Source organism: Ranitomeya variabilis, chromosome 4 (assembly GCF_051348905.1).
Source record: "Ranitomeya variabilis isolate aRanVar5 chromosome 4, aRanVar5.hap1, whole genome shotgun sequence".
NCBI lineage: Eukaryota > Metazoa > Chordata > Amphibia > Anura > Dendrobatidae > Ranitomeya > Ranitomeya variabilis.
Window position 1 is genome coordinate 6,593,910 of NC_135235.1, and position 26,088 is coordinate 6,619,997.

Consider the following 26,088-nt stretch of genomic DNA (forward strand, 5'->3'; position numbering starts at 1 on the left):
ATAAAGAACTTACCAGTTGGAGAATTTATAAGGGCGCGGTGTGCGTGCTCTGCGGACACTAGTGGTCATCCTCCGCATGTAATAAAGAACTTACCAGTTGGAGAATTTATAAGAGCGCAGTGTGCGTGCTCTGCGGACACTAGTGGTCATCCTCCGCATGTAATAAAGAACTTACCAGTTGGAGAATTTATAAGAGCGCAGTGTGAGTGCTCTGCGGACACTAGTAGTCATCCTCCGCATGTAATAAAGAACTTACCAGTTTGAGAATTTATAAGGGCGCGGTGTGCGTGCTCTGCGGACACTAGTAGTCATCCTCCGCATGTAATAAAGAACTTACCAGTTGGAGAATTTATAAGAGTGCAGCGTGTGTGTGCTCTGTGGACACTAGTAGTGGTCATCCTCCGCATGTAATAAAGAACTTACCAGTTGGAGAATTTATAAGAGCGCAGTGTGCGTGCTCTGCGGACACTAGTTGTCATCCTCCGCATGTAATAAACAACTTACCAGTTTGAGAATTTATAAGGGTGCGGTGTGCGTGCTCTGTGGACACTAGTGGTCATCCTCCGCATGTAATAAAGAACTTACCAGTTGGAGAATTTATAGGAGCGCAGTGTGAGTGCTCTGCGGACACTAGTAGTCATCCTCCGCATGTAATAAAGAACTAACCAGTTGGAGAATTTATAAGAGCGCAGTGTGCGTGCTCTGCGGACACTAGTGGTCATCCTCCGCATGTAATAAAGAACTTACCAGTTGGAGAATTTATAAGAGCGCAGTGTGAGTGCTCTGCGGACACTAGTTGTCATCCTCCGCATGTAATAAAGAACTTACCAGTTGGAGAATTTATAAGAGCGCAGTGTGAGTGCTCTGCGGACACTAGTAGTCATCCTCCGCATGTAATAAAGAACTTACCAGTTGGAGAATTTATAAGAGCGCAGTGTGAGTGCTCTGCGGACACTAGTTGTCATCCTCCGCATGTAATAAAGAACTTACCAGTTGGAGAATTTATAAGGGCGCGGTGTGCGTGCTCTGTGGACACTAGTAGTGGTCATCCTCCGCATGTAATAAAGAACTTACCAGTTGGAGAATTTATAAGAGCGCGGTGTGCGTGCTCTGCGGACACTAGTTGTCATCCTCCGCATGTAATAAAGAACTTACCAGTTTGAGAATTTATAAGGGCGCGGTGTGCGTGCTCTGCGGACACTAGTAGTCATCCTCCGCATGTAATAAAGAACTTACCAGTTGGAGAATTTATAAGAGCGCAGTGTGAGTGCTCTGCGGACACTAGTTGTCATCCTCCGCATGTAATAAAGAACTTACCGGTTGGAGAATTTATAAGGGCGCGGTGTGCGTGCTCTGCGGACACTAGTGGTCATCCTCCGCATGTAATAAAGAACTTACCAGTTGGAGAATTTATAAGAGCGCAGTGTGCGTGCTCTGCGGACACAAGTTGTCATTCTCCGCATGTAATAAAGAACTTACCAGTTGGAGAATTTATAAGAGCGCAGTGTGAGTGCTCTGCGGACACTAGTAGTCATCCTCCGCATGTAATAAAGAACTTACCAGTTTGAGAATTTATAAGGGCGCGGTGTGCGTGCTCTGCGGACACTAGTAGTCATCCTCCGCATGTAATAAAGAACTTACCAGTTGGAGAATTTATAAGGGTGCGGTGTGCGTGCTCTGTGGACACTAGTAGTCATCCTCCGCATGTAATAAAGAACTTACCAGTTGGAGAATTTATAGGAGCGCAGTGTGAGTGCTCTGCGGACACTAGTAGTCATCCTCCGCATGTAATAAAGAACTAACCAGTTGGAGAATTTATAAGAGCGCAGTGTGCGTGCTCTGCGGACACTAGTGGTCATCCTCCGCATGTAATAAAGAACTTACCAGTTGGAGAATTTATAAGAGCGCAGTGTGAGTGCTCTGCGGACACTAGTTGTCATCCTCCGCATGTAATAAAGAACTTACCAGTTGGAGAATTTATAAGAGCGCAGTGTGAGTGCTCTGCGGACACTAGTAGTCATCCTCCGCATGTAATAAAGAACTTACCAGTTGGAGAATTTATAAGAGCGCAGTGTGAGTGCTCTGCGGACACTAGTTGTCATCCTCCGCATGTAATAAAGAACTTACCAGTTGGAGAATTTATAAGGGCGCGGTGTGCGTGCTCTGTGGACACTAGTAGTGGTCATCCTCCGCATGTAATAAAGAACTTACCAGTTGGAGAATTTATAAGAGCGCGGTGTGTGTGCTCTGCGGACACTAGTTGTCATCCTCCGCATGTAATAAAGAACTTACCGGTTGGAGAATTTATAAGGGCGCGGTGTGCGTGCTCTGCGGACACTAGTGGTCATCCTCCGCATGTAATAAAGAACTTACCAGTTGGAGAATTTATAAGAGCGCAGTGTGCGTGCTCTGCGGACACAAGTTGTCATCCTCCGCATGTAATAAAGAACTTACCAGTTGGAGAATTTATAAGAGCGCAGTGTGCATGCTCTGCGGACACTAGTAGTCATCCTCCGCATGTAATAAAGAACTTACCAGTTGGAGAATTTATTAGGGTGCGGTGTGCGTGCTCTGCGGACACTAGTGGTCATCCTCCACATGTAATAAAGAACTTACCAATTGGAGAATTTATAAGAGCGCAGTGTGAGTGCTCTGCGGACACTAGTAGTGGTCATCCTCCGCATGTAATAAAGAACTTACCAGTTGGAGAATTTATAAGAGCGCAGTGTGCGTGCTCTGTGGACACTAGTAGTGGTCATCCTCCGCATGTAATAAAGAACTTACCAGTTGGAGAATTTATAAGAGCGCGGTGTGCGTGCTCTGCGGACACTAGTTGTCATCCTCCGCATGTAATAAAGAACTTACCAGTTGGGAGAATTTATAAGGGCGCGGTGTGCGTGCTCTGTGGACACTAGTAGTGGTCATCCTCCGCATGTAATAAAGAACTTACCAGTTGGAGAATTTATAAGAGCGCGGTGTGCGTGCTCTGCGGACACTAGTTGTCATCCTCCGCATGTAATAAAGAACTTACCAGTTGGAGAATTTATAAGGGCGCGGTGTGCGTGCTCTGCGGACACTAGTAGTCATCCTCCGCATGTAATAAAGAACTTACCAGTTGGAGAATTTATAAGAGCGCAGTGTGAGTGCTCTGCGGACACTAGTTGTCATCCTCCGCATGTAATAAAGAACTTACCGGTTGGAGAATTTATAAGGGCGCGGTGTGCGTGCTCTGCGGACACTAGTGGTCATCCTCCGCATGTAATAAAGAACTTACCAGTTGGAGAATTTATAAGAGCGCAGTGTGCGTGCTCTGCGGACACAAGTTGTCATTCTCCGCATGTAATAAAGAACTTACCAGTTGGAGAATTTATAAGAGCGCAGTGTGAGTGCTCTGCGGACACTAGTAGTCATCCTCCGCATGTAATAAAGAACTTACCAGTTTGAGAATTTATAAGGGCGCGGTGTGCGTGCTCTGCGGACACTAGTAGTCATCCTCCGCATGTAATAAAGAACTTACCAGTTGGAGAATTTATAAGGGTGCGGTGTGCGTGCTCTGTGGACACTAGTAGTCATCCTCCGCATGTAATAAAGAACTTACCAGTTGGAGAATTTATAGGAGCGCAGTGTGAGTGCTCTGCGGACACTAGTAGTCATCCTCCGCATGTAATAAAGAACTAACCAGTTGGAGAATTTATAAGAGCGCAGTGTGCGTGCTCTGCGGACACTAGTGGTCATCCTCCGCATGTAATAAAGAACTTACCAGTTGGAGAATTTATAAGAGCGCAGTGTGAGTGCTCTGCGGACACTAGTTGTCATCCTCCGCATGTAATAAAGAACTTACCAGTTGGAGAATTTATAAGAGCGCAGTGTGAGTGCTCTGCGGACACTAGTAGTCATCCTCCGCATGTAATAAAGAACTTACCAGTTGGAGAATTTATAAGAGCGCAGTGTGAGTGCTCTGCGGACACTAGTTGTCATCCTCCGCATGTAATAAAGAACTTACCAGTTGGAGAATTTATAAGGGCGCGGTGTGCGTGCTCTGTGGACACTAGTAGTGGTCATCCTCCGCATGTAATAAAGAACTTACCAGTTGGAGAATTTATAAGAGCGCGGTGTGTGTGCTCTGCGGACACTAGTTGTCATCCTCCGCATGTAATAAAGAACTTACCGGTTGGAGAATTTATAAGGGCGCGGTGTGCGTGCTCTGCGGACACTAGTGGTCATCCTCCGCATGTAATAAAGAACTTACCAGTTGGAGAATTTATAAGAGCGCAGTGTGCGTGCTCTGCGGACACAAGTTGTCATCCTCCGCATGTAATAAAGAACTTACCAGTTGGAGAATTTATAAGAGCGCAGTGTGCATGCTCTGCGGACACTAGTAGTCATCCTCCGCATGTAATAAAGAACTTACCAGTTGGAGAATTTATTAGGGTGCGGTGTGCGTGCTCTGCGGACACTAGTGGTCATCCTCCACATGTAATAAAGAACTTACCAATTGGAGAATTTATAAGAGCGCAGTGTGAGTGCTCTGCGGACACTAGTAGTGGTCATCCTCCGCATGTAATAAAGAACTTACCAGTTGGAGAATTTATAAGAGCGCAGTGTGCGTGCTCTGCGGACACTAGTTGTCATCCTCCGCATGTAATAAAGAACTTACCAGTTGGAGAATTTATAAGAGCGCAGTGTGCGTGCTCTGCGGACACTAGTAGTCATCCTCCGCATGTAATAAAGAACTTACCAGTTGGAGAATTTATAAGAGCGCGGTGTGCGTGCTCTGCGGACACTAGTGGTCATCCTCCGCATGTAATAAAGAACTTACCAGTTGGAGAATTTATAAGAGCGCAGTGTGAGTGCTCTGCGGACACTAGTAGTGGTCATCCTCCGCATGTAATAAAGAACTTACCAGTTGGAGAATTTATAAGGGCGCGGTGTGCGTGCTCTGCGGACACTAGTGGTCATCCTCCGCATGTAATAAAGAACTTACCAGTTGGAGAATTTATAAGAGTGCAGCGTGTGTGTGCTCTGTGGACACTAGTTGTCCTCCTCCGCATGTAATAAAGAACTTACCAGTTGGAGAATTTATAAGGGCGCGGTGTGCGTGCTCTGCGTACACTAGTGGTCATCCTTCGCATGTAATAAAGAACTTACCAGTTTGAGAATTTATAAGAGTGCGGCATGTGTGCTCTGCGGACACTAGTGGTCATCCTTCGCATGTAATAAAGAACTTACCAGTTGGAGAATTTATAAGAGCGCAGTGTGCATGCTCTAAGGACACTAGTTGTCATCCTCCGCATGTAATAAAGAACTTACCAGTTGGAGAATTTATAAGAGTGCAGCGTGTGTGTGCTCTGTGGACACTAGTTGTCATCCTCCGCATGTAATAAAGAACTTACCAGTTGGAGAATTTATAAGAGTGCAGCGTGTGTGTGCTCTGCGGACACTAGTTGTCATCCTCCGCATGTAATAAAGAACTTACCAGTTGGAGAATTTATACGAGCGCAGTGTGAGTGCTCTGCGGACACTAGTAGTCATCCTCCGCATGTAATAAAGAACTTACCAGTTGGAGAATTTATAAGGGTGCGGTGTGCGTGCTCTGCGGACACTAGTGGTCATCCTCCACATGTAATAAAGAACTTACCAGTTGGAGAATTTATAAGAGCGCAGTGTGAGTGCTCTGCGGACACTAGTAGTGGTCATCCTCCGCATGTAATAAAGAACTTACCAGTTGGAGAATTTATAAGAGCGCAGTGTGAGTGCTCTGCGGACACTAGTAGTGGTCATCCTCCGCATGTAATAAAGAACTTACCAGTTGGAGAATTTATAAGGGCGCGGTGTGCGTGCTCTGCATACACTAGTGGTCATCCTTCGCATGTAATAAAGAACTTACCAGTTTGAGAATTTATAAGAGTGCGGCATGTGTGCTCTGCGGACACTAGTGGTCATCCTCCGCATGTAATAAAGAACTTACCAGTTGGAGAATTTATAAGAGCGCAGTGTGCGTGCTCTGCGGACACTAGTTGTCATCCTCCGCATGTAATAAAGAACTTACCAGTTGGAGAATTTATAAGAGCGCAGTGTGCATGCTCTACGGACACTAGTAGTCATCCTCCGCATGTAATAAAGAACTTACCAGTTGGAGAATTTATAAGGGTGCGGTGTGCGTGCTCTGCGGACACTAGTGGTCATCCTCCACATGTAATAAAGAACTTACCAGTTGGAGAATTTATAAGAGCGCAGTGTGAGTGCTCTGCGGACACTAGTAGTGGTCATCCTCCGCATGTAATAAAGAACTTACCAGTTGGAGAATTTATAAGAGCGCAGTGTGCGTGCTCTGCGGACACTAGTTGTCATCCTCCGCATGTAATAAAGAACTTACCAGTTGGAGAATTTATAAGAGCGCAGTGTGCGTGCTCTGCGGACACTAGTTGTCATCCTCCGCATGTAATAAAGAACTTACCAGTTGGAGAATTTATAAGAGTGCGGCATGTGTGCTCTGCGGACACTAGTGGTCATCCTCCGCATGTAATAAAGAACTTACCAGTTGGAGAATTTATAAGAGCGCAGTGTGCGTGCTCTGCGGACACTAGTTGTCATCCTCCGCATGTAATAAAGAACTTACCAGTTGGAGAATTTATAAGAGCGCAGTGTGCATGCTCTACGGACACTAGTAGTCATCCTCCGCATGTAATAAAGAACTTACCAGTTGGAGAATTTATAAGGGTGCGGTGTGCGTGCTCTGCGGACACTAGTGGTCATCCTCCACATGTAATAAAGAACTTACCAGTTGGAGAATTTATAAGAGCGCAGTGTGAGCGCTCTGCGGACACTAGTAGTGGTCATCCTCCGCATGTAATAAAGAACTTACCAGTTGGAGAATTTATAAGAGCGCAGTGTGCGTGCTCTGCGGACACTAGTTGTCATCCTCCGCATGTAATAAAGAACTTACCAGTTGGAGAATTTATAAGAGCGCAGTGTGCGTGCTCTGCGGACACTAGTTGTCATCCTCCGCATGTAATAAAGAACTTACCAGTTGGAGAATTTATAAGGGTGCGGTGTGCGTGCTCTGCGGACACTAGTGGTCATCCTCCACATGTAATAAAGAACTTACCAGTTGGAGAATTTATAAGAGCGCAGTGTGAGTGCTCTGCGGACACTAGTAGTGGTCATCCTCCGCATGTAATAAAGAACTTACCAGTTGGAGAATTTATAAGAGCGCAGTGTGCGTGCTCTGCGGACACTAGTAGTCATCCTCCGCATGTAATAAAGAACTTACCAGTTGGAGAATTTATAAGGGCGAGGTGTGCGTGCTCTGCGGACACTAGTGGTCATCCTCCACATGTAATAAAGAACTTACCAGTTGGAGAATTTATAAGAGCGCAGTGTGAGTGCTCTGCGGACACTAGTAGTGGTCATCCTCCGCATGTAATAAAGAACTTACCAGTTGGAGAATTTATAAGGGCGCAGTGTGCGTGCTCTGCGTACACTAGTGGTCATCCTTCGCATGTAATAAAGAACTTACCAGTTTGAGAATTTATAAGAGTGCGGCATGTGTGCTCTGCGGACACTAGTAGTCATCCTCCCCATGTAATAAAGAACTTACCAGTTGGAGAATTTATAAGAGCGTGGCGTGCGTGCTCTGCGGACACTAGTGGTCATCCTTCGCATGTAATAAAGAACTTACCAGTTGGAGAATTTATAAGAGTGCAGCGTGTGTGTGCTCTGCGGACACTAGTGGTCATCCTCCGCATGTAATAAAGAACTTACCAGTTGGAGAATTTATAAGAGCGCAGTGTGAGTGCTCTGCGGACACTAGTGGTCATCCTCCGCATGTAATAAAGAACTCACCAGTTGGAGAATTTTTTTGCTAAGAACTTAAAGGGCTCAGATACGGCTTTAAAGAAGGCGATTAATTTTATTACAATAATTAAATGATTACAGAAAGCAGGAAATAGTGTGATACTGCATACACTTTTGCATAATATAAATCACAAAGGTAAAGTACTTACATTGCACATTACATAAGTGAAAAGCAAAACTTCTCCAGGAATAGCAACATCATCTGTCCGGAAACATCAACCGTGAGAAGTGAACGGCAAAGACAGAGCAATTCCTGGGATATCCACACTCTGGCCCCACACGGGCATCCCCTCCAGTCCACAGGTTTACAGGCCTCTGTCTTAGCCGAAATTTTCCCCAGCTTATGTCTTGTTTGGAAAAAGCAATGCTTGGGTAACCAAATGTTACACAACTCTGACAGGTTCTATTTGTCCAATACTGTATCCCTCATACTGAGTGGCCAGCTCTGTAGATGTCAATCAACACCGGACAAATACATCATCGGATAAACCATGCCCAAAAGCTTTTCTGGCACTGAATGTCATTTCTCACTAAACATTAATAACGAAACTATGCAGTAATTGGATGCATACACTTTCCCACTGCAGAGCTATGCGGTGTATAAACATTCACCGTTCGCACCAAACAACCAAACAGTGATAAAAGCTTAGAAACATGCACGTTCTCAATAAATATTGAGAGTGTTATGCAATCTCCAGGTGTTATGAAAATTACAGAAAATACAAAGCTAAACTATTACTGTCTAATATCTTAAAGGGGTCTTTAAAGACAGGCTATCAATATGGATTCCCAATGGTCATTAACTCTCAGCGCTCTGTGGACACTAGCTGTCATCCTCCGCATGTAATAAAGAAGTTACCAGCTGGAGAATTTATAAGAGCGCAGTGTGCGTGCTCTGCGGACACTAGTTGTGATAACGAATGTGCAGTGCCGGATGACAGACTTCTCTCCCGGGGGTATAGTAAACCACTGCTAACCAGGGCTGTGGAGTCAGTAAGCCAAACCTCCGACTCCGACTCCTCAATTTCTGTGACATCGACTCCCTCATACACGGCTCATGTTTAAGCTTAAGTGATAAATTTACTGTAGTAAAATGGTAACATCAGGCTTTTAATCTCTTTTATGATACCATAATCATGCCATTTAGATAGAACATAAAACATTTATTGGAATACAACTTTAGAACAAAAAACTTTGCATATTTACAATTTATTATACACTCTGCAGTAAGTGGAAAAAACGTACTAAATAACATTTGTGCAGTCTATGAATTTGTTCTGAGACATAGTATCGCCTCCATCAGATCCTCCTTCATAGATGACCTCAAATATGACCTAATTATTTTAAGGCTAGAGGACAACCTGTATCCGTCTGCTATTCCTGGTATGTCCGCTGGCTGCTATTACTGTTTTTTTTCCCCCTGCATGTTCTCTCATTTTAATTCCTTGATGCCAATACACAGTTGCCTTTATCTTTCCATTTGGATCTATTTCCTTTGGCATTTCCCTGCTAATTAACCCCCTCCTGTGTCTGTGACCAGTCTCCCTGCTGCTCCTCCCTCCTGATCACACCTGGCCTATTTCATGTCCACTTAGCCTGTTATAAATTCAGAGCCACAGGTCTGTCTGGACCTTGGTCTGTCTCTATAAAGATGGCTCTAAAAGGATAACAGCAGAAATATGCCAGAAATTAGCCAGAAGTGAACAGAAGGTAAGACTAACCACTGTTATTAAATGTACTTAACTTCTTTCTCTTCCACCACACTTACTCTCATCATGCTCACATATGCTATAACAGTTTTGGCTCCATTACTCCTCACTCTACTTTGCTATCCCCAAACCCCAGCACCCTCTAACCAAGTAATAAACTCTCCTTCACTCCTGCCTCCCCCACCTGTCCTCTGCTGACCTGCTCCTCAACCTCAGATCTCTCCTAATAAAACACAAAGCAAGCCGCCCACTCTCCTTCCCCCACCTGCTCTGTCTCTCTCTGCTTCTCCTCACTGCTGGCGACATATCTCCCAATCCTGGACCCCCACAGCTCATACCTCCCATTACTATCCCTCCTATCGCTCCCAACCCAATATAAACACCCAAAATCTTGCCCACCTCAAATCCATGCCCTTGATGCCCACCCCCCTGCTCCCTCTCTCTGGATCAATCTGTGTGGTGAAATATGTATATATTTATATATATATATATATATATACATATATATATATGTGTGTGTGTGTGTAGTGAAATATGTACAGGTCTATTGTGTGTAGCAGTAATTTAACGTCTGTCCTGAAGGCTGCAGGTCTCACAGGAGGTCACAACACATGTGTCTTGAGAAGGCAGTCTACAGTCTCTGGTCTCACCAGGGGGTCGTGCTGGGAACCAAGAAGAAAAGGAACATTTGACACCTCCTAGCTCTTTTGAAGAGAGATGTCAATTACACCCTGACACTATCTATCTATGGGAAGCTTTACACAAAGAATCTCAGAGAAAATAATACATTCATTGGGGGCGCGGCCGTGGTCAAATCAAAAACAAGCAATTAGAATATCAACTTCAGGGGCTGGTCTAGAAATCTGACCTCCAGAGTGACTCTAAAAATTTGGCTTGTATACATTCAAAATTTTTCACAGATTGAGGGGCAACCAAGCTGATGTGATCCAGCCCATATTCACCCCCCCTCAGGGAGCAGAAGCAGACTACAAGTTAGCTATTTCTATAAGTTTTCTCCTGTTTATTGTATACTGTTTTGCATACCTGTATATCTTTTTATTACCATATTTTTATATTCTTTTTTACTGTAAGCACTGAATCTTTTGTATTAAAGCATAAAACTTTAACAGTTGAACCTTGTATGTTCTAAAGAATCCATAGCCTTAAAGTGTTTGACCTTTATGAGTGGAAGACAGTATTAGTAATATTTCCGGGACTCATCGCCCGTGTGTTCAGTGAGTGGTGGCAGCGTGTATGAGCGGGTGTGTGGCTTGGGTCGGCGTGTGATTTATGCTCCCATTGCAGCATAGGACAGAAATTGAATGCTGGACTGAGAGAGGGGAGATAGATTAAGCCTTGCAGGCGCAACCCCAAGTCACGTGCTGAGAGTGGGTACGTGACAAATTGGTAGCAGCACGGTGGGGATCCGTGACACTCTGGAATGTTCGCTCCATCTGCAATACTCCACATGATTCACAACCTCTTTACCTCTCATAATCTTTTCTTCCTAGGCATCACCGAAACATGGCTGACACCCTCTGAAACAGCCTCCCCTGCTGCACTATGTTACAGTGGACTCCACTTCACCCACACTCCTTGCCCTGGCAACAAACATGGTGGAGGAGTGGGCCTTCTCCTTTCTTCCAACTGTACTTTTAACCCAATCCCACCTCTACCCTCCCTTATCCTCTCCTCTTTTAAAGTCCACCCTGTCCGCATCTACTCCCCCTACAATCTCCAATTGGACGTCATATACCGACCTCCGGGCCCGACCACTGCCTTTATTGACCAATTCTCCACCTGGCTCCTTCACTTTCTATCTGCTGACATTCCTACCATCATCATGGGTGACTTCAACATCCCCATTGACACCCCACCAGTCAGCAGCCTCAAAACTCCTGTCCCTTACTTCATCTTTTGGACTTACTCAGATGTCCTCCTCAGCCACTCACACAGACCTTACATACATTAGACCTGGTCTTCACCCGTCTCTGCTCCCTATCTAACTTCACAACCTCCCCTCCCCCTATATCTGACCACCATCTACTCACTTTCTCATCCCTGTTCTCTTCACCTATCACCCATGTCCAGCAACATGCGCACCCACGCAGGAACCTTGCACCTAGACACCCACACACTCTCTGACTATCTTACCACTAGCATCCATATCCTCACTCCACAAAACAGACACTGCCACTGCTTTCTACAATGCCACTCTAGCATCAGCTATTGACATGATCGCCTCTGTCATGCATAGCAGAGTGTGACAAATCAATAGACAACCCTGGCACAATAACACCACTAAAAAGCTTTGGCAAGTATCCAGAATTGCAGAACGGCGTTGGAAGAAAACGCATTCGAAAGACAATTTCACTGCACTCAAACAAGCAACACTCGCATTCAAATCAGCTCTCACCTCTGCTAAACAGGCCTACTTCACAACCCTCATATCTTCTTTATCCCATAACCCCAAACAGTTGTTCAACACTTTTAACTCCCTCCTCCGCCCACCACTGCCCCCTCCGAGTTTCCTAATCGTTGCCGAGGACTTTGCCACACACTTCAAAAATAAGATAGACCAAACAAGGCAAGTCTTTGTTGTCAAACCAGCACAACCTCTTTGTATGCCAGACCAATGTTCTAACCCCATAACTTCCATCTCCAAAATCACTGAAGGACAGCTTGCTCATCTTCTCTCCAAATTACACCTCATCACTTGTGCGCTTGGCCCCATCCCATCCTACCTCCTCCCCAACCTCACCACCATGCTTATCCCATCACTAACCCATCTCTTCAACCTATCACTAACTTCTGGCACCTTCCCTTCTGCTTTCAAACATGACACCTATCCTCAAAAAGCTATCCCTTGACCCAACCACTATTTCCAGCTATCGCCCCATATTTTTGCTCCCATTTGCTTCCAAACTCTTTGAGCAGCACGTCCATGCCGAACTTTCCTCTCACCTTGCATCTAACTTTCTCTTTGACAACCCACAATCTGGCTTCCGTCCCCACCATTCCACTGAGACTGCCCTGACCAAAATTACTAACGACTTACTTAAAGCCAAAGCTAACAGACAATTCTCTATACTCCTCCTTCTAGACCTGTCCTCTGCCTTCGACACAGTTGACCACTGCCTCCTACTACAGGTCCTCTCTTCCTTTGGTGTCAAAGACCTGGCCCTATCTTGGATCTCCTCATACCTTGCCAACCGCACATTTAGCGTTTCCTACTCCCATACTACCTCTTCATCTCGCCCCCTCTCTGTTGGTGTCCCTCAAGGCTCTGTCCTAGGACCCTTACTCTTCTCAATCTATACACTCGGCCTGGGACAACTCATAAGGTCCTATGGCTTCCAGTACCATCTATATGCCGATGACACTCAGATCTACCTCTCTGGCCCAGATGTCACCTCTCTGATCTCCAGAATCCCAGGGTGTCTATCAGCCATATCCTCCTTCTTCTCCTCTCGCTTCCTCAAGCTCAATGTGGACAAATCTGAACTAATTATCTTTCCTCCATCTCGCATATCTTCCCTACCTAATCTATCTATCAAAATAAATGAAATCACACTTTCCCGTGTCCCCAAAATCCGCTGCCTCAGAGTAACCCTTGACTCTGCCCTGTCCTTCAACCCGCACATACAAGCTCTCGCCACCTCTTGTCGCCTCCAGCTCAAAAACATTTCCAGAATCCGTCCTTTCCTCAACCCACACTCTACCAAAATGCTCGTGCATGCCCTAATCATCTCCTGCCTCGACTACTGCAACATCCTCCTCTGTGGCCTACCTTCTCACACTCTCGCACCCCTCCAGTCCGTCCTTAACTCTGCTGCCTGACTAACTAATCTCTCTCCTCGCTACACTCCTGCTTCCCCTCTTTGCAAATCCCTTTACTGGCTCTCAATTTCCAGTTTAAACTACTAACGCTGATCTACAAAGCCATCCATAACCTTTCTTCTCTGTATATTTTCAAACTAATCTCTGAATATCTTCTCTCACGTAATCTCCGGTCCTCCCAAGACCTCCTTCTCTCCTCCAAACTTATTCGCTCCTCACCTAATTACCTCCAAGACTTCTCCCGAAAATCCCCCATCCTCTGGAATTCTGTGCCCCAAGATGTCCGGTTATCCACATTTGCATCCTACAAAAGAAACCTGAAAACCCATCTCTTCAAGAAAGCTTACAGCCTGTAAAGACGACACGGCCACCTCAATACCATCGGAGCTACCGCAGCCCCTGACCTACTGTCTCCTTCCCCACCATCCTGTAGAATGTAAGCCCGCAAGGGCAGGGTCCTCGCCCCTCTGTATCAGTCTGTCATTGTTAGTTTTGTTTACTGTAAGTGATATTTGTATTTTGATGTAACCCCTTCTCATGTACAGCACCATGGAATTAATGGTGCTATATAATAAATAAATAATAATAATAATAACCTCTCTGCACTAACTTGGATTGGTGGCAAAGCAGTAACCACATGGGTGACATCTCTAACAATTTCACGGTATTAAGGAATTGCCTCATGCACAATCAGTTTTGATGAACCCAAAAACCAAAAATGGAAGCCAAAGTCATGAGTATAAATAACAAACAACCTTTATTAAGTCGTTTTTTAAAAACACCATCTCTCTTCTTTTATATATTAACAATGGAGAGAACACATGCAGATAAACTGCCACATGCAGGCCAAGTACAACAAAGCAATAGTATATTTTCTATAACACTGGGTAACAAACTTCCATAAGCTCATTGGTATATTGACTTGTGAATGCCCCTGCTATTTTAATAGACAATCTTTGATATAAACCAATGTATATAGGGCTAATCTTGTAGTAAGCGCAACAGAATATCATATGCTTATATGTTTACAAAGTGCATAGTGCTTTTGTGATTACTGCTGGCAAGATAATAACAGTTGTTCACAGCAGCATAACCTGAAACCCATTGGGCCATGCCCCATGTTAAATGCATAAATAAAGATTGGGTGTGGTACTTCACCTGCACGTGCAGTCCTAGGCCCCGACGCACGTTTCGCGTTAGCTGCGTCCAGGGGGATTGTGTGTCAGTGTGGTGTTCATGGAGCTATTTATAGTTCTGTCCTTCACAGGTGGCAGCGGCGTTGTAATGGCGCTCACATTTCTGAATCGGACCCCAGCGCATGCGCAGGTCGGCGTCCCACGTCACCACTCCACTTCCCTGTCCGACGCGTCAGGACAGGGGGCGGAGTTAGTGACATCACGGACGCGTTGCCACGGCACCGCCACAGTCCGAACAGGAATGGAGCGCACTCACCACAGTGAATGAGCTGTATGGAGGGGAAAATCAAGGGTGCGAGCAAACCGCAATAAGCGGCAAAGTATATATATATATAGGTGACTGGTTTTACCTAGAGTGCGTCAGTGTATACTTTACTATATGTGTCCGCCGCAGTGCAAAAGCTGCACAGAAGGGAAATGTGAGTTGTGCAAGCAAACCGCCAGAAGCGGCTCTGTGTGCACATATACGTAACTGGTTTTACCTACAATCTGTGGTGTATAACTATATGTGAAACCAATAATACATGTAGAGTGCCCATTAGAGGGCTATTTAGTGTGCTATACCTGAACGTGCCGGTTATGCCCCCACACCCATACAGATATTGCCGGGGCGGGCTTCAGGATTCCATACACAACTCAGTGAAGCATGTGCACAGCACCTGATAGTAATATTCTATTGATTCACAGTGATTCCGGTGCAACTAATTATAGATTGTGCATAATACGTGGACTTATTATTTAAAAGCAGTATTATAATATATCATAAATAATATATAATATATAATAAGTGTATGTATAGATTCTTGATGTATCAATGCTAATATCAGATTTTTACTCAGTAAAATTGTAGTGAAGAAAATTATTATATAAAACATCCCTAGAACAAAATGATATATGTTATTATTAACCAGCATTATTGGGCATCAAATCACAGGATATATATATATATATATATATATACCTATAATACTATTTCCATGCTGTATAACCAGTTCCCATACTTGCTCCAAAAATCTTATACATATGTATCGTTGAAGAATAAAGAACTTTTTTCTTCTTCCCCATCGTGTTCTTTATATTTTTATTCTCTGAAGAAACTTTTTCATCAACTAATGTGGAACTCCAAGTCAGAGTCATTAATTCTCCCAACGAGACACCATCCTCCCATCAGTCCAGAGTCCGCGCCATCAAGAAGAACAACACCAATTGGTACGTATATTAACTAAAAAGACCGAGAAAGACCAAAAGTAAAATAGGCATATATACAATAATAAATTAAAAACACAACTAAAAACACACAATTTGATTTTATAGAAAAGGGGCAAAACTTAACTGTTCATTTAACCCTTTCAGCTGAACACAGTCAATCCTTTTGATCCATCTAGTCTCTAATTGCGCTAAAGTCTTCCTCCAATTCCCGCCTCTCTGATCTATAAAGACTTTATCAATCCCTGAGACCCTTAAACATTTGGCATTGCAGTCATGAACTCATTTATAATGCCTGGGTATCGGTTTCAGCACTGATAGGTCAGTTACCTCCCGCACATTAATTATGTCCCTATAATGTTCCCTGACTCGGTTTTTCAAAGGTCTAGATGTTAAACCCACATAGATTTTGCCACAAGGGCAACTGGCATAGTAAATCACACCTACCGTATTACAGGTTATATGTTGTGTGATTGTAAAGGTTTTTGTTCCATCACTTGATTTAAACGTTGAAGCCTTCTGCATATTCGGACAGGCAATACAGTCATTGCAGGGAAAGAAACCCCATTTGGGTCCTTTCGAGCCAAAAGCTTTACTTGGTTCTTCACCAGGGTAATAGCTATGTACCAACATGTCTTTTACATTTTGTGATCTTCTATAGGTAATAGATGAAGTATTGCTTACATGTTTGGTCAAAATTTGGTCTGTTTTTAATATTCCCCAATTTTGATTGAGGGCTTGTTTCATATCCATCCATTTTTCAGACATAGCTTGGGGATGCATTCATGCAGGGGTGCATTCGTGCACTATTATTCGTGTACTTTTTTTTTTTTTCAAAGTATATTTTTTTCTAAGTATGACGCAGTTATAACATGGCAGAATATAACAAGCATCTCTCTTCTCTTCAATACAGGTAAACATATCATTCATTCCCTGAACTGAAATATCCTGCATGTCTATTGCTCCATTCCCTGACAGCAAGAGGCTTCGATGGTATCTGATTCATTCTATCTTCGGCATTGAATCCTGCATATAGCTATATATGTTAGTCATCTTATTATGCATTTGTTTGTGTTTATAGATATTTAACTCACTTTTGCTTGTCCCTATGTAGAGAGATTACATAACTTTTTCAAAGGGGTTTATGATCCATGCAGACCTGGACACTTGTTTATGTGATCACTACATTTATTGTGTCCTGCTGTCTCAACTGAGTTACATTGATTGGTAACAAGAGGGGGAGAAACACCCTTTTCCAAAAAAAAAAAGAAAAAAAAAAAAGTGAGATCTAAGAGCTAGCCTTCTATAAATGTAGACATAGCTTGGGGATGCATTCATGCAGGGGTGCATTCGTGCACTATTATTCATGTACTTTTTTTTTTTTTTTCCAAAGTATATTTTTTTCTAAGTACTCGGCAGTTATAACATGGCAGTTAGACAGGGCAGGAGACAGGTAAGACAATCTAAATCTATTCCCTATTCACCTGAAACAGAACAAATACTCACCATATGTATCTGTATAATCTATATCCTGGCTGCTGCATTCACTCACCGCCCTTGCATAAACTCTTTACACTCCATCCATATCGGCCCCTCTGTCCTCTCCTCCCCTATGTATAGCACTCATGCTCTGTTCACTTTGCTTAACAGCGCAGATCCATTCAGTCCCACCATCCAACACAAGAGACGCTCTCACAAATCACTTAACCATCTGCTCACTCTTTCTATCCTCCTTCTCCTAGTCGCTGGAGACATCTCTCCAAACCCCGGCCCCCCATGTTATAGCCAGTCAAACCTCCCAACTGCTACACCCAGAAACCCCTCTAACCTTATTAATATCCCATGCATGCCTTCTATCTCTTTCAATTGTGCCCTTTGGAATTCTCGCTCTGTGTGTAATAAACTCTCCTTCATTCATGACTTCTTCCTTTCTAAGGCTCTTAATCTCCTGGCTCTTACTGAAACCTGGATCCAGCAGTCAGACACCACCGCTGCTGCTGCTCTCTCATTTGGTGGACTACACTTTTCTCATACCCCAAGATCAGACAACAGAGCAGGTGGAGGCGTTGGTCTGCTCCTTTCACCCAAATGTACCTTCCAAGTTATCCCCCAAGTACCCTCACTTGTATTCCCTTCCTTTGAGGTCCATGCTGTCAGACTCTACGTCCCCTTCTCCATGCGAGTGGCGGTGGTGTATCGTCCTCCTGGCCCCTCTCATCAGTTCCTGGATCACTTTGCCACCTGGCTTCCACACTTTCTCTCCTGTGACACCCCCACCCTTATCATGGGTGATTTCAACATCCCCATTGCTTCTCCCCTTTCCCCGTCTGCTTCTCACCTTTTATCTCTAACCTCCTCTTTTGGCCTCTCGCAGCATACTAACTCTCCAACGCATGAAGATGGAAACTCCCTTGACTTGGTCTTCTCCCGACTTTGCTCAGTGGATGATATCACAAACACCCCTCTCCCGCTCTCTGACCACAACCTTCTTTCATTCTCTATCAAGAACTGCCATCCCGCTCAGGTCACCCCCACTTTCCACACTTATAGAAACATACAGGCCATTAACACCCAGAAACTTATGAAGAACTTGCAGTCCTCATTGGCCCCAATCTCCTCCATCTCATGTCCTGATTCTGCTCTGAACCATTACAATGAAACCCTTCAAAGTGCCCTGGATGAAGCTGCTCCTCCTATACATAGAGCAACTCGACACAGACGGCGACAACCGTGGCACACGCTGCAAACACGTTTCCTGCAGCGGTGCTCCAGGTGCGCCGAACGTCTGTGGAGAAAATCTAATCTACCCGAAGATCTCATTCATTATAAGTTCATGCTAAAAACATACAACTCTGCCCTTCACCTCTCCGAACAAACCTATTTCAACACCCTCATCACCTCACTGTCCAATAACCCTAAACGTCTCTTTGACACTTTCCAGTCCCTACTCAACCCAAGAGAGCAGGCCCCCATTCGACAGGAAATCATCTCCCAATCTCTTCATACCAGGCACTGTCCTCCCTCCCCCACTGCATCTAGTTCACTCTCTGACTTTGAACCAGTCACAGAAGAAGAAGTAAGCAGGCTCCTTGCATCTTCTCGCCCGACCACTTGCACCAGTGACCCTATTCCCTCACATCTCCTTCAGTCCCTTTCCCCGGCTGTCACCTCTCACATAACAAAAATATTCAACCTTTCCCTCACTTCCGGTATTTTTCCCTCCTCATTTAAGCATGCCATCATACATCCATTACTTAAAAAACCCTCCCTCGACCAAAACTGTGCCGCTAATTATAGACCTGTCTCTAATCTTCCCTTCATCTCCAAACTCCTGGAACGCCTGGTCCACTCCCGTCTTACCCGCTATCTCTCAGATAACTCTCTTCTCGACCCTCTTCAATCTGGCTTCCGCTCTTTACACTCTACTGAAACTGCCCTCACTAAAGTCTCTAATGACCTACTAACAGCTAAATCTAATGGTCACTACTCCATGCTAATTCTATTGCATCTTTCCGCAGCATTCGATACTGTGGATCATCAGCGCCTCCTCACTATGCTCCGCTCCATCGGCCTCAAGGACACCGTTCTCTCTTGGTTCTCCTCCTATCTCTCTGACCGATCTTTCACTGTATGTTTTGCTGGTTCCTCCTCCTCTCACCTTCCCCTTACTGTTGGGGTTCCTCAAGGATCAGTCCTAGGCCCCCTCCTCTTCTCTTTGTATACTGCCCCTATTGGACAAACAATCAGTAGATTTGGTTTCCAGTACCATCTCTATGATGACGACACCCAATTATACACCTCTTCTCCTGTTATCACGCCGACCTTTTTAGAAAACACCAGTGATTGTCTTACCGCTGTCTCTAACATCATGTCCTCCCTCTATCTGAAACTGAACCTGTCAAAAACTGAACTCCTCGTGTTCTCTCCCTCTACTAACCTACCTTTGCCTGACATTGCCATCTCCGTGTGCGGTTCCACCATTACTCCCAAGCAACATGCCCGCTGCCTTGGGGTCATCCTTGATTCCGAGCTTTCATTCACCCCCCACATCCGATCACTGGCTCGCTCTTCTTATCTGCATCTCAAAAACATTTCTAGAATTCGCCCTTTTCTTACTTTCGACTCTGCAAAAACTCTTACTGTTTCACTTATTCATTCTCGTCTGGACTATTGTAACTCTCTACTAATCGGCCTCCCTCTTACCAAACTCTCCCCGCTCCAATCTGTCCTGAATGCTGCTGCCACAATCATATTCCTCACCAACCGTTACACCGATGCCTCTACCTTGTGCCAGTCATTACATTGGCTACCCATCCACTCCAGAATCCAGTACAAAACTACTACCCTCATCCACAAAGCACTCCATGGCTCAGCACCACCCAACATCTCCTCTCTGGTCTCAGTCTACCACCCTACCCGTGCCCTCCGCTCCGCTAATGACCTCAGGTTAGCATCCTCAATAACACTGGTCAACAGCATTTTTGGTGCCAAAGATATTTCATCGAATTTGGGGTATTTTTGGGGTGCTGATTCTGAATATGCTATCAGTTTTGCCAGATTGGCTCAAGTTTTTGAGATTTTTGGTATCTTATTTATAGCACTTGTTGGTAAATGCGACGCATCATCTCATTAATTTCTTTGGATTAGTACTTGAACTGAGCAGTTCTCAATATAGTTTTGTGTTAATTAGTGTTCTAAAAGTTTGTTCATAGCTTGATTTTTGCACTAACTTTATGTTGTTGTCTGTTTTCCAGTGAAAAGCATGAACTCATCAAGAAGAAGTTGTCTTAACGATCCAGACTCATTCTGTTACATTTGTGGTGAATACACACTGCCAAAACATAGAAGAAACATAACAGACTTCGTAAAAAAGTGTATTTTGCCTATTTTGGGGTTATGCTTGGGGACCAAGACAAGTTTTGGGCACCACACATAGTGTGCAAAGCATGTATCGAATTATTACGAAAATGGAGCAAAGGACAAAGAAAAAGCTTCAAATTTGGTGTTCCAATGGTGTGGAGAGAGCCAAAAAATCATCATGATGACTGTTATTTCTGTGCAGTGCAAGTGCAAGGATTCAATAAGCATAAGAAACGAAAATGGGAGTAACATGGAATCTGCAAGAAGGCCTGTCCCTCATTGTGAAGATGTGCCTGTACCTGTGTTTACCATAAATAACAGTCATCATGATGATTTTTTGGCTCTCTCCACACCATTGGAACACCAAATTTGAAGCTTTTTCTTTGTCCTTTGCTCCATTTTCGTAATAATTCGATACATGCTTTGCACACTATGTGTGGTGCCCAAAACTTGTCTTGGTCCCCAAGCATAACCCCAAAATAGGCAAAATACACTTTTTTTACGAAGTCTGTTATGTTTCTTCTATGTTTTGGCAGTGTGTATTCACCACAAATGTAACAGAATGAGTCTGGATCGTTAAGACGACTTCTTCTTGATGAGTTCATGCTTTTCACTGGAAAACAGACAACAACATAAAGTTAGTGCAAAAATCAAGCTATGAACAAACTTTTAGAACACTAATTAACACAAAACTATATTGAGAACTGCTCAGTTCAAGTACTGATCCAAAGAAATTAATGAGATGATGCGTCGCATTTACCAACAAGTGCTATAAATAAGATACCAAAAATGTCAAAAACTTGAGCCAATCTGGCAAAACTGATAGCATATTCAGAATCAGCACCCCAAAAATACCCCAAATTCATTAAAATATTTTGGACACCAGAAAAAAATTTTTTTTTGTTGACCTGTGTAATCAGAACCTCCCACTCCCTTCTCCAAGACTTTACACGTGCTGCGCCGATTCTTTGGAATGCACTACCTAGGTTAATACGATTAATCCCCAATCCCCACAGTTTTAAGCGTGCCCTAAAAACGCATTTGTTCAGACTGGCCTACCGCCTCAACGCATTAACCTAACTATCCCTGTGTGGCCTATTAAAAATAGAAAAAACAAAACACATAATCAGGTTCCTTGCATCGTGTTCTCATACACTTTATGCAGTTAATAGCCTCTGTGTCTGTACTGCTACATACTTAGGCAGATAACTGGTTCATGCAGCTTTACATGAACACCCGAGCCTTACACTATGGCTGATCCAAATAACTAAAGCAATTGTTACCATCCACCTCTCGTGTCTCCCCTTTTCCTCATAGTTTGTAAGCTTGCGAGCAGCAGGGCCCTCATTCCTCCTGGTATCTGTTTTGAACTGTGATTTCTGTTATGCTGTAATGTCTATTGTCTGTACAAGTCCCCTCTATAAGTTGTAAAGCGCTGCGGAATATGTTGGCGCTATATAAATAAAAATTATTATTATTATTATTATTATTTTTCGTTATATGTTGATATAAATCTGATCATATTGTCCTGTTTAGTTCTCTTTGTTTTTGGTTGAAGAAGGTTTGTCCGATTTTCAGCTGTTGCTCTTCTACGTACTTTTTTGATGCTTCTATTGGAGTAACCCCGATTTTTGAACCTTACCGCCAGATCATCCGCTTGTTTATTAAATAGAGAGTCATTGGAGCAAATTCTTTTAATGCGTAGGAATTGACCTGTTGTTATCGCATTTACCACTTGATGGGGATGGGAGGAAGATGCATGGAGGAGAGAATTTACGGCAGTCTCTTTCCGATATACATCCGTCTGTAGGGCATTTGAGGGTCCTTTTGAAATAAGGATATCCAGAAATTCAATGTGATTTTGGCTGTATTTACATGTTAATTTCACATTAATCTTGTTGTTATTTAGAGTGTCCACAAATGCAAGGAGCTCTTGTTCCGTACCCTGCCAAATCATGAGAATATCGTCAATAAATCTGACCCAAAATAAAACTTTCTCAATGTCCGCTATAGGGTTGGTAAAGAAAATTTTTCTTTCCCACGCCCCTAAAAATAAATTTGCATATGAGGGGGCGAAAGCCACCCCCATAGCAGTACCCTGGTCTGTAGGTAGATGGTATTTTTGAAAATAAAGTAATTATGTTCCAATGCAAATTTTAATAAGGACATCAATAAATCAATCAATCCTATGTCATAGTCAGACATTGCGAGGAACATTTGTACTGCATGTATACCGTCTTTGTGTTGAATTGAAGTGTATAACAATTCTACATCTAGAGTAACGAGCCACATGTCTTCTTCCATTGGAATGCCCTCTATTTTACCAAATACATCACCAGTGTCTTTGATATGTGACGGTAAATTTTGAACACTAGGTTTCAAGTGAAAGTCTAAATACTTACATGTGGTTTCACATAGGCTCGCATTTCCTGAGACGATCAGTCGTCCAGGTGGGTTTGATAGACTTTTATGTACTTTTGGGATAAAGTATATACACGCAGTTCTGGGATAGGTGGGTATTAAATTATCCCTCAATTCCTTCGTTATTATTCCTTCTTGAAAAGCCTTATCCAGTATGTCATAAAGTTCACTCTGAAAGGCAGACGTAGGGTTGTATGTTAATTTCTTATAACACGTAGTCTCTCTGAGTTGTCTAAACGCCTCTTTCTCGTATTGCTTTTGTGGCCAGATGACGATATTTCCCCCTTTATCTGAGGGTTTAATTACTATCTCTTTCATGTGTTTGAGTTCATACAATGCTTTTCTCTGATTGTTAGACATATTGTCATTGGAAATACCTCTAGCGATTTTTTCAAATTCCTCAGTGACTAATTTAACAAATATTTCAATATTTGGGTAGATATTCAAAGATGGGAATTTTTTCGGGATCAGAAAGATGGTCCTGAACCACACCATCTATAGGAACGGAAGAGAGAGCATGCACCGCTGAGAGGCGGGAACACTCCGGGGCCATCGAAGGTGAGTATATGACTATTTTTTATTTTAATTCTTTTTTTTTGACCAATTATATGGTGCCCAGTCCGTGCAGGAGAGTCTCCTCTCCTCCACCCTGGGTACCAACCGCACATGATCTGCTTACTTCCCGCATGGTGTGCACAGCCCCATGCAGAAAGTAAGCAGATCAATGCACTCCTAGGTGTGCGGAATCCCCGCAATTCTGCAAATTTAATGAACATGTTGCTTTTTTTCCGCGATGCGATTTTTTCGTGGAAAAAAATGCAGCATGTGCACAAAAAATGCAGAATACACTGAAAATAATGGGAGGCATATGTAAGTGTTTTTTTCGCGTTTTTATCACGTTTTTATAGCGAAAAAACACAAAAAAAGCGCGAAAAATACTGAACGTGTGCACATGGCCTTACTCTTACAACCTCTTATCACCTGGCATGTTTCACAGTCATGGGAATAATAATAACCAGCACATGGCTGTCGTGTAAATGTGGATGGAATGGATGTGGTTTGTGCAAATACATGAACAAGACATCTGTGTTCTCATCTTCAGATCACAAGCGCACATATGACATCGCAACCTTCATAAACTGCAGCATAACGCATGGAATATATTCACCACGTGCTCCTGGTGCGACATGCGATACATTCTCTGCACTTCTTGCAAGATGAATGGTAGAATTGCAGCACATTAATGATGCGCTATCAGATCCTCTAAGAGTAAAAAAAAATCTATGTCTGGTCCATCTAAACATTTGCATGATATTCACCAAGGACATTGTTCTACTCTACTAATCACAGGCATAGAAAGAGTCAACCATGTCCCCCCCGCTATTCCCCAGCCTCTCCCCTCTGTCAATCCCTTCACTCCCGTCAATCCCCATTGCCCAGAGACTCCAGTACAAAACCCTAACCATGACGTACAAAGCCATCCACAACCTGTCTCCTCCATATGCAGCGCCCCAGAGTCCTGGTCGTTGCAGTACTGTGGCTCCGCCACTAAGGGGGGCTATGGTACGTCTGATGGCACTGAAGGAGTTCATCTGATCAGGTATCACAGACACCAATACATTTCACAGTCGGGCCTCCAGGGGGAGCTAAGGGTGCTATTCATTAGGCCACTCCTCACACACTGGTAAAACTGGGGGTCAGGCAGGAAGTTAGACAGAAAGCTGACTGGGTTGGAACCAGGCAACACCTTGTGGCAGAGGGTGTTGTGGGAGAAGATTCGGTAGGGTCCCTGTCAGGGGTGGGATCCTGACAGAGGCCTGGCAACAAGAAAGAACGTCATGGGACCGTGCCTGCTCAGCATAGCGGCGGTGCCCAAGGAAGGATTGGAAGCGAGATAGATTGTGCTGAGTGAGGAACGAGATCAAAGCAATAAGGAGAATACCAGTAGGGGTCGTGCTGTAAGACCGAGGCAACATCCTACTGAGGCGCACAACCGGCGGCCGGAACGCCGAGGAAGTATTTATAAATCTAGCTTCAAGCAATACTTCAAACCAACAACAGGACAGTCAGTCATAGGCGGGCTGTCTCACCTAAATCACCTACGAAGACATAGGGGGCAAACTGTGGAGAGGGGCGACTCTAGGGTCCCGGAAGAGCTCCGAGCCTACCCGTCATACGGGTGCCGTCCTGTTGTGAATTAGACTTTTTTGGCTCCCTCTTGTGGTCACTAGTGATATGACTCTGGGATTGTCTTTCCTCAGTTTGGCACCCACCTGGGTCGTTAGTCCAGGGGTGTTGCTATATAAACTTCCTGAATTCTCAGTCTGGTGCCTGGCATCGTTGTAATCAGTTCCTTTCTGTTTGCTCCTGTCTGCTGGTCCTGGATCTTGCAAAATTAAGCTAAGTCCTGCTTCTTGGTTTTTTGGTTATTTGCATTGCTCTTATTTTTTTGTCCAGCTTGTACTAAATGTGATTCCTGATTTTTGCTGGAAGCTCTAGGGGGCTGGTATTCTCCCCCCGGGCCGTTAGACGGTTCGGGGGTTCTTGAATATCCAGCGTGGAAATTTTGATAGGGTTTTTGCTGACCGTATAAGTCATCTTACTATATTCTGCTATTAGTCAGTGGGCCTCTCTTTGCTAAATATCTAGTTCATTCTTACGTTTGTCTTTTCTTCTTACCTCACCGTTATTATTTGTTGGGGGCTTGTATCCAACTTTTGGGGTCTTTTCTCTGGAGGCAAGAAAGGTCTATCTTTTCCCTTCTAGGGTTAGTTAGTTCTCCGGCTGGCGCGAGACGTCTAGAACCAACGTAGGCACGTTCCCCGGCTGCTGCTATTTGTGGTGCTAGGATTAGATATACGGTCAGCCCAGTTACCACTGCCCTATGAGCTGGTTTTTTGTGTTTGCAGACTTGGTATTCACTTTTGAGACCCTCTGCCATTGGGGTCATAACACCGTCCTAACCGTAACATCAGGGAGGGACGGAAGATTAGCAGAAC

The 26,088-nt window shown here is 44.0% G+C and overlaps 1 protein-coding gene across 1 annotated transcript in view; it reads right to left on the reverse strand.

The window, feature by feature from the left end:
- LOC143769409 (uncharacterized) overlaps nt 1-14,716 on the reverse strand; it is a 54,218-nt gene extending 39,502 nt beyond the window's left edge. Inside the window, exon 1 of the transcript XR_013214390.1 lies at nt 14,565-14,716. The gene's annotated coding sequence lies outside the window, so the exon portion shown is untranslated. The remainder of the gene's footprint in view (nt 1-14,564) is intronic.
- Nucleotides 14,717-26,088: the final 11,372 nt, after the last annotated feature.